This window comes from Triticum dicoccoides, chromosome 1B (genome assembly GCF_002162155.2).
Source record: "Triticum dicoccoides isolate Atlit2015 ecotype Zavitan chromosome 1B, WEW_v2.0, whole genome shotgun sequence".
Lineage (NCBI taxonomy): Eukaryota > Viridiplantae > Streptophyta > Magnoliopsida > Poales > Poaceae > Triticum > Triticum dicoccoides.
The window spans coordinates 91,808,141-91,816,977 of record NC_041381.1 but is presented as its reverse complement, the minus strand read 5'-3'; the positions used below and the strand labels follow the sequence as shown (position 1 = coordinate 91,816,977).

Sequence of the window (8,837 nt, the reverse complement as noted above, 5' to 3'; positions counted from 1 at the left end):
TACGCGTGGTTGATCGCACCGGGTGTCTTCATTTTTTTTTCTTATTTATTTTATCGTGTGTATCCTTAAAATCTCGACTACTAGATCACATTGTATATCGTTGTAAAAAGAAGCTTAGACGTAACTGATATATCTTGATTGATATCAATATCAAATATCTCGTTCCATCGCAACCAACGGCTCATACGGTGCTTGTAGACGAAGATGGTGGCAACAAGACAGTAGCAGAAGAAGATCGCACGTCAAAACTGGTATGATCCAGGAGTCCATGGGCCTCCCCCTCTCTGTCGTCCAGTTGGTGAGCCGTTTTAAATGAGGAGATATAGCCACAGATGCGCATCGTCGACATATCCATCCCTATTTACTGCTCCTCGCTCCAACTCTCTCGCCGCCGTCGTCCCCGCTCGCTCGCTCGCTGAGTTGGAAACGGGTGCACCAGCTGGTCTCGAGCCACCCCAGAGGTCTATATAAACACGCGCCCGCGGCACACCAACCCACACGTCGCCAGAGAGAAACTAACCGAGAAGAGAGAAGCACACACACGCACGCAGTAGTGATCCTGTGAGGCGCGCTAATGGCGGTGCAGGAGGAGGAGAAAGCCGCGGGCAGGCGCGCGGGGCCGCACCCGCTGCTGCGCGGGCGGAGGCGGGACGGCAAGTACACGCACGGGCTGCACCCGGCGCAGATGGAGGCGCTCCGCGCCATGTGCGGCGCCTTCATCCCCTCGCTGCCGGCCGAGGAGGCGGACGCAGGCGGCCGCGCCGACCCGCCCGGCGGCAAGGACCTCGAGCGCTTCTACCTCGCCTCCGCCGCCGACTCCAACATCCCCGACGAGGTGCGTGCGTGCGTCCGATCCAATCTCCTCTCCTGCACCACGCCACGCCACGCCAATATGCACCATCACGTGGTCGTCCCCGCGCTCGTCGGTCTTGGTTTAATCGCCTTGATATTCTCTGGCGTTTACCCAATTAATTACCATGAGATCCGTAGGCGTGTCTCGATGATTGCTCTGCTCGCCAGCAGTGCGGTCTCGCTCTCACCGCACGGCCGGACGGATCACTTTCCTTCCTCCCTACGAATTATTATCAGGAAAAAAATGCCTTGTCATTTTTGCTTTTGTGCGTCGCCCGGTTTGATTTTGTAGCCATGTTCACATGGAAGCAATCGTCGGCGGTGAGGTGAGGTGGTTGATCTCTGATGTGTAGCTCGTTCGTTTGTTTGTCCCCTTCTCCCAACAAAAAAAAAGGTCGCGGAGCTGATGGTGACGCGGTGCATACGGGAGGCGGCGCTGCTGGCGTGGGTGGTGCTGTGGGTGCTGAGCACGAGGGTGGGCACGCTGCTGCTGTGCGGCCGGCTGAGCCTCTGCGGCGCCGCCAGCGAGCTGCGCCGGTTCGCGGACATGCCGGCGGAGCGGCAGGAGGCGGCGCTGCAGCGATGGAACAGGACGCGCTGGCTCTTCCCGCTGAGGATCGTCTTCGCCCTCGTCAAGATCCCTCCCACTACGTCTTCTACACCATGGTAAGCCTTTGCGCCTCTTCTTGGTAATATTACTTCAGTATTGCATGGGTCTCTCAAACTGGCACGCCATGATGACCACAATAAATTCGCCATTCCGACCAGCGTCTTTCATTCTGGCCCCTTTTTGGCAACTTAAGGCTTCAGAGGATAAAATTAAATACCTGGCCACGTTTTTGTTTCAACAACGCAAAAAACTCTACTATTAAAAAAATCAATTTTTCGAGGGGTTGTGGGGTCCCGGGAGCAGTACAACTTGCTCGCCTCCTTGCTGTACTTACTGCGCATTCAGAGGTCCGACGGACGCTTGAAATTAATCGGTCAGCTCGGTGAGAGGGGCCTGCACTGCATGTCTGCATAGTGCCCTAACTTCATGTCCACAACCCGTCTGACTTGCTACCACTGGCTTGCTAACTGAACCAGGGCTCACACCAGTTTCATGCTCGTGTTTTTTATTTTTTGTTCAAAAAGACTACCTGCCCAACGGTATTGACAAAAAAGACCATCTTCCAAACGAATTGACAAAACAGACCAGCCTAGCTGGCGGCAGGCGTGGCAGTTGACGCGTGGCGCCTGCCGCCACATGCGAAGGCGGCAGGGCCTGCCGCCATGATGTGAGGCGGCCGGTGGCCGATTACATGAAAAATACAACCCCGCGAGCCACGACGGAACAGGGGCAGGGCAAGTGGGCCCTGCCGCCATGCATCTAGGCGGCATGCGCTGATGGAGCAGTGCACGGGAGCCGGGCCACCTGTACCTTGTTTTGGGCCATTGCTGATGCATGTATGTCCTGATGAATGGACCACTTGCTCGCTAGAGAACGAATCCTGATGCATGCATGTATCCACGCAACTTTGCCATCGTTGTCTATTTCGACGAGGAGTGAAGTAAAGTGACCTGGCGCATTGCAGCAGTGCATGCCGCCTGACTGCATGGCGGCAGGGCCTGCCTGCCGTGCCCCTGTTTCCGTCACGGCTCGCCGGGGTGTAATTTTCCTATAATCGGCCACCGGCCGCCTCACATCATGCCGGCAGGGGCTGCCGCCTCCGCATGTGGCGGCAGGCGCCACGTGTCGGCTGGCGCGCCTGCCGCCACGTCTAGACTGGTCTGTTTTGGCAATTCATTTTAGAGGTGGTTCTTTTTGTCAATACCGTTAGGCAGGTAGTCCTTTTAGACAAAAAATCCGTGTTTTTCGCCTGAAACTAAGGGGGTTGGTTTCGATTTGAACACGTACCGAGAAACACGGACGGAACCATTCTCGGAATTGATTGAGCTCTTGCAGTTCCTATCACTCTTTTTGTTAGTCAGACTATCCTTCGCCGGTCAGTGTCTGCTTAATTAGTTGGACGTTGCGTAAGGAACTTGCTTGAAAATGGCACTTCGTGTCGACTGTCACCATTATATTCCTCACTGAACATACTCAAAAACTGAACTGAATTTTCTGTTCTCCAGAGCACACGCTCTCTTTATTTCAGAAACCCAGAAATAGAATTGAAAGGTTGAAATTTTGAAATCTTGAATTAACCCTGGGTCGTTGGCACATGCTCCCGAGCACACCTCATAGTCGTGGGACATATTTTCCTTGCATACTAGAAAAAGACTACAGCATTGCCGGTGGAAAATAAGAACTTTATCAGGGCAAGCTTGTAAATGGCTACGCTTTTCCGAGAGCAACTAGTCTCCGGCCCCTACTCGGCCATCAATAAACAGTGGAGTAGTACACACTGGAAATCTCACGGCGACTTGGCCCAGTCCAGTGAAAACTGAAAAGTGACCACCTACACGCAACAAGTACTGAGTAGCATAAAAAAATGAATGGGACACCGATGTTGACGTGTCACCGTTTGCATAATAATAAGATGATGAAAGACACAATCAGATAATGCGCTTTGTCCAGATTATCAATTAGCATCATCCGGTCTCTGTCATAGCACACCACCATGGAATGATGGAATTAATATTTGTTGATCACCGGTACATTTTTAACATAAAGAAATGACCTAAGTAGTCCACCAAATCAATACATTAGGATCATCAATTAATACATTTCCCTACCATATACTCCCTCCATTTCAAAATAGATGACTCAACTTTGTACTAACTTAGGTCAAAGCTAATATGCGAAGTAAATATCTGTTATTGCAAAAAAATTGATTGTCTTTGATAAATTTGGTCAAAATTTATAGAGTTTAACTTTGGTCAAAGCTAATATGTGGAGTAAATATAAATCAACGGGGTATGAATGTTCGAATGAAAGCGTGTATTGCTAAGTACTCGTACTAGTAGTAAGATTATCCTAGCTGGACTTGTTAGTGATGCAACAATTACGTATTTGTTTTGAATAAAGTGTGCCACAAGTTCAAAAAAAAGTAAGATTTGTTGGTCACGGTCCCTTTTTATTACTGTATATAACATAAAGAAAGAAACCTGTTTGCCCGACGTGCAGGTCGACGAGAACTCAGAGAATCCACACTGGAAAGCGATTGGGTACAGCGTGGAAGAGTGGCAGAGAGACCGAGCTGAAGCGCCCGCCCGGTCGCGGCCGCTGGACAATGGCGTCGTGGAAACCAGAGCGCTGAACGATACTACCCTGCTCAGGTCGCTTGCGGACAGGGGGCTCTCCGTGAAGCCGGGCGCGCAACACACGGTGCAGTGCGACGCCGTCATTGTCGGGTCTGGCTGCGGCGGGGGCGTTGCCGCCGCGATGCTCGCGTCCGCGGGGTACAAGGTGGTCGTCGTTGAGAAGGGCGACTACTTCGCCGCCGATGACTACAGCTCCGTCGAGGGTCTGTCCATGGAGCGCCTCTTCGAGAAGGGCGGCATCTTCTGCACGTCCAACGTGACGACCATGGTGTTCACGGGCTCCACTGTCGGCGGCGGCTCGGCGGTGAACTGGTCGGCCTGCATCCGCACTCCGGGGGAGGTCTTGCAGGAGTGGTCCCGCGACCACGGGGTCCCGTTGTTCGCGGGCCAGGACTACCAGCAGGCCATGAACGCGGTGTGTGACCGGCTCGGCGTCACCGACGAGTGCCTGAAGGAAGGGTTCCAGAACAAGGTGCTGCGCCGAGGGTGCCAGGCACTCGGGCTGCCTGTCGACGCCGTGCCGCGCAACTCGTCCAAGGGACACTACTGCGGGAGCTGCAACTTCGGCTGCCCCACCGGTGATAAGCGCGGCACCGACACGACGTGGCTCGTCGACGCCGTCAAGCACGGCGCGGTGATCCTGACCGGGTGCAAGGCCGAGCGCTTCATCCTCCAGAGCAACAGCGGCAAGGACGGTCGGAGCAAGAAATGCGTCGGCCTGTTGGCGACGTGCATGAGCAACGGCATCACCAAGAAGCTGCGCATCGAGGCCAAGGTGTCCATCTCGGCCTGCGGGGCGCTCATGACGCCTCCGCTGCTGCGCAACAGCGGGCTGAAGAACCGGCACATCGGCCGGAACCTACACCTCCACCCGGTCTCCATGGCGTGGGGCTACTTCCCGGAGAACAAGCAAGCGGTGCCCATCACCGGCAAGTCCTACGAGGGCGGCATCATCACAAGCATGCACCGCGTCACCGCGCGCACCATCATCGAGACGCCGGCGCTAGGGCCGGGGGCCTTCGCCGCCATGGTGCCGTGGGAGTCGGGCCGCGATATGAGGGAGCGCATGAGCCGGTTCGCGCGCACGGCGCACGCGTTCGCCCTCGTCCGCGACCGCGGCTCGGGGTTCGTGGACTGCGAGGGCCGCCTGCGCTTCACCCCCAGCCGCGACGACACCCGCGAGCTCCGCAACGGCCTGCGCCACGTGCTGCGCATCCTGGTGGCCGCCGGCGCGGCGGAGGTGGGCACGCACCGCAGCGACGGGCTCCGGCTGCGGTGCAAGGGCGTGCGCGACGAGGACCTGGAGGCGTTCCTGGACGAGGTGACCATCGAGAAGGGGCCCATGCACTCGACGGCGGACAAATGGGCGGTCTTCTCCTCGGCCCATCAGATGGGCAGCTGCCGCATGGGCTCCAGCCCCAAGGACAGCGCCGTCGACGGCAGCGGCGAGAGCTGGGAGGCCGAGGGCCTGTACGTCTGCGACGGCAGCCTCCTCCCCACCGCGGTCGGCGTCAACCCAATGATCACCATTCAGTCCGTCGCCTACTGCCTCTCCAAGGGCATCGCCGAGTCCATGACCAACGCCCAGAAGCACTACTAGAGTACTTACTACGTACTAGTCGATCGAGTCAGGGGTCGCCAACTCGTGGCGTCAGTTGGCCAGGTGCACTTGTCTGCCATACCGCATAAACTGTTGCACTGTATATATATGATTCGTTATTAAGAAAATGTTAAATACTCGGTTATGTTTGTTACTTATTGGGTCCATAAATATAGCTCGGTTATAAGATTTCTTTGAAAAGACCAGTTGTCCATTTTGCCATTTCATTCGGATTTCCTCAGCTTAGATCGTTGGCTTTCTTTTCTTAGAGCATCTCCAACAGAGACGCCTAGAAGCGACATGCTTACAACGCTGAAATAGCGCTTTTGCACGCCGAACTAGTCAGTTGCTTCATCAGGTGCTCAAAATTTTTAGCCCGCCAGCATTGCCGCTTCAGTAGGCGCGGTAAAATAGACCACGCTCGCCCAGCCGATGCACAAACAACACATACAAGATGATCTCAAACATCCAAAATTTGCAAATTTCACACAAACAAGATGATCTCAAACATCAATGAAAAACATAGCATAGTTCAAATTTGTAGCATAGTTCAAAATATGCAAAGTTCCCACAAACAAGATGATCACAAGTCAGTTCATGATAAACAAGTTCACACAAACGAATTAAACATCAACAACCATTTCCCATCTTCTTCCTCCTCTTCTTCGTTTCTTTCTTCTTCCGATTCTCCATCCTCTTGTTTGTCCTCTCCTCCATTGGAAACTCGGACGGTGTTTGCACTATCAACAAAGGCATCATGCGAAGGCATGTGAGGCACACCGGAAGCTCCCATGCCACCCATGCCTCCCATGAGAGACGCAAAACTCATGTCTCTGATGGTAGCTCCCATGGAAGCTCCCATGCCTCCGATGCGACCCATGGTAGCTCCCAAGCCTCCCATGGAAGCTCCTATGCCTCCCATCGGTGCTCCCATGCCTCTCATATGTGCTCCCTGATGGAAATGTACCCTAAAGGCAATAATAAAATGGTTATTATTATATTTCCTTAATCATGATAAAGGTTTACTACTCATGCTAAAATTGTATTGATCGGAACCTTAAATACATGTGTGAATACATAAACAAATACCGTGTCCCTAGTAAGCCTCTACTAGACTAGCTCGTTGATCAAAGATGGTTAAGGTTTCCTAACCATAGACATGTGTTTGTTGGGAATCGTTGCATGGAAAACAAAAAAAATATATGCACACGCAATGATCTATCCATGGAGATGCATAGCAACGAGGGGGAGAGTCTGTCTACGTACCCTCGTAGACCATAAGCGAAAGCGTTTCACAACGTGGTTGATGTAGTCAAACTTCTTCGCACTTCAACCGATCAAGTACCAAACGCACGGCACCTCCGCGCTCTGCACACGTTCAGCTCGGTGACATCCCTCACCTTCTTGATCCAGCAAGATGTCGAGGTAGTAGATGAGTTCCGTCAGCACGACGGCGTGGTGACAGTGATGGTGAAGTGATCTCCGCAGGGCTTTGCCTAAGCACTACGAAATTATGACCAGGGGTGTAAACGGTAGAGGGGGCGCCGCACACGGCTAGGCAATGTCTGGTGTGTGCTAGGGCGCCCCCACATATATACAGGTGGGAGGGAGAGGGGAGGCTGCCATGAGGTGCCCCAGGTAGGCCGAATCTTACTTGGGTCCTCCCCAAGTGGCGCCCCCGTGCCATACTTAACCGAGGTGGAACGAAAGAGGGGGGGAGAGGGAAGGAAGGGGGAATCCTATTCCACTCTTTCCTTTACCTCCCTCTCTTTCCTTTCTCCTCCTAGGCCGACCCATATGGGGGGCGCACTAGCCCCTTGTGGCTGGTGCGTTTCCCCTCTTGGCCCATAAGGCCCATATCTTTTGCCGGGGGTGCCCGAAACCCCTTCCGGTGACCCGATAAGTACCCGGTACCCCCGAAACACTTTCGGTGTCCGAATACCATCGTCCTTTATAACAATATTTACCTCTCGGCCATTTCGAGACTCCTCGTCATGTCTGTGATCTCATCCGGGACTCCGAACAACATTCGGTCACCAAATCACATAACTCATATAATACTATATCGTCATCGAGCGTTAAGCGTGCGGACCCAACGGGTTCGAGAACTATGTAGACATGACCGAGACACCTCTCTGGTCAATAACCAATAGCGGAACCTGGATGCCCATATTGGCTCCTACATATTCTACGAAGATCTTTATCGGTCGAACTGTTATGACAACATACGTAATTCCCTTTGTCCATCGGTATGTTACTTGCCCAAGATTCGATCATTGGTATCTTCATACCTAGTTCAATCTCGTTATCGACAAGTCTATTTACTCGTTTCATAATACATCACCTCGTGAATAACTCCTTAGTCGTTTGCTTGCAAGCTTATGATGTGTATTACCGAGAGGGCCCAGAGATGCCTCTCTGATACTCGGAGTGACAAATCCTAATCTCGATCTATGCCAACTCAATAAACACCTTCGGAGATACCTGTAGAGCATCTTTATAATCACCCAGTTACGTTGTGACGTTTGATAGCACACAAGGCATTCCTTTGGTATCCGGGAGTTGCATAATCTCATAGTCGAAGGAATATGTATTTGACATGAAGAAAGCAATAGCAATAAAACTGAACGATCATTATGCTAAGGTAATGGATGGGTCTTGTCCATCACATCATTCTCCTAATGATGTGATCCTGTTATCAAATGACAACCCATGTTCATGGTTAGGAAACCTTGACCATCTTTGATCAACGAGCTAGTCTAGTAGAAGCTCACTAGGGACACGATGTTTCTTTATGTATTCACACATGTATTAAGGTTTCTGATCAATACAATTCTAGCATGAATAATAAACCTTTATAGTGAATAAGGAAATATAAAATAACAACTTTATTATTGCCTCTAGGGCATATTTCCTTTAGTCTCCCACTTGCACTAGAGTCTAATCTAGTTCACATCGCCATGTGATTTAACACCAATAGTTCACATCATCATGTGATTAACACCCATAGTTCACATCACTGTGTGACCAACACCCAAAGGGTTTACTAGAGTCAATAATCTAGTTCACATCGCCATGTGATTAACACCCAAAGAGTACTAAGGCGTGATCATGTTTTGCTTGTGAGAGAAGTTTAGTC

The 8,837-nt window shown here is 52.0% G+C and overlaps 1 pseudogene; it reads left to right on the top strand.

Moving 5' to 3' along the window:
• The first annotated feature begins 357 nt into the window (after nucleotides 1-357).
• On the top strand, nucleotides 358-5,891 carry LOC119321231 (annotated as a pseudogene).
• The last annotated feature ends 2,946 nt before the right edge of the window (nucleotides 5,892-8,837 follow it).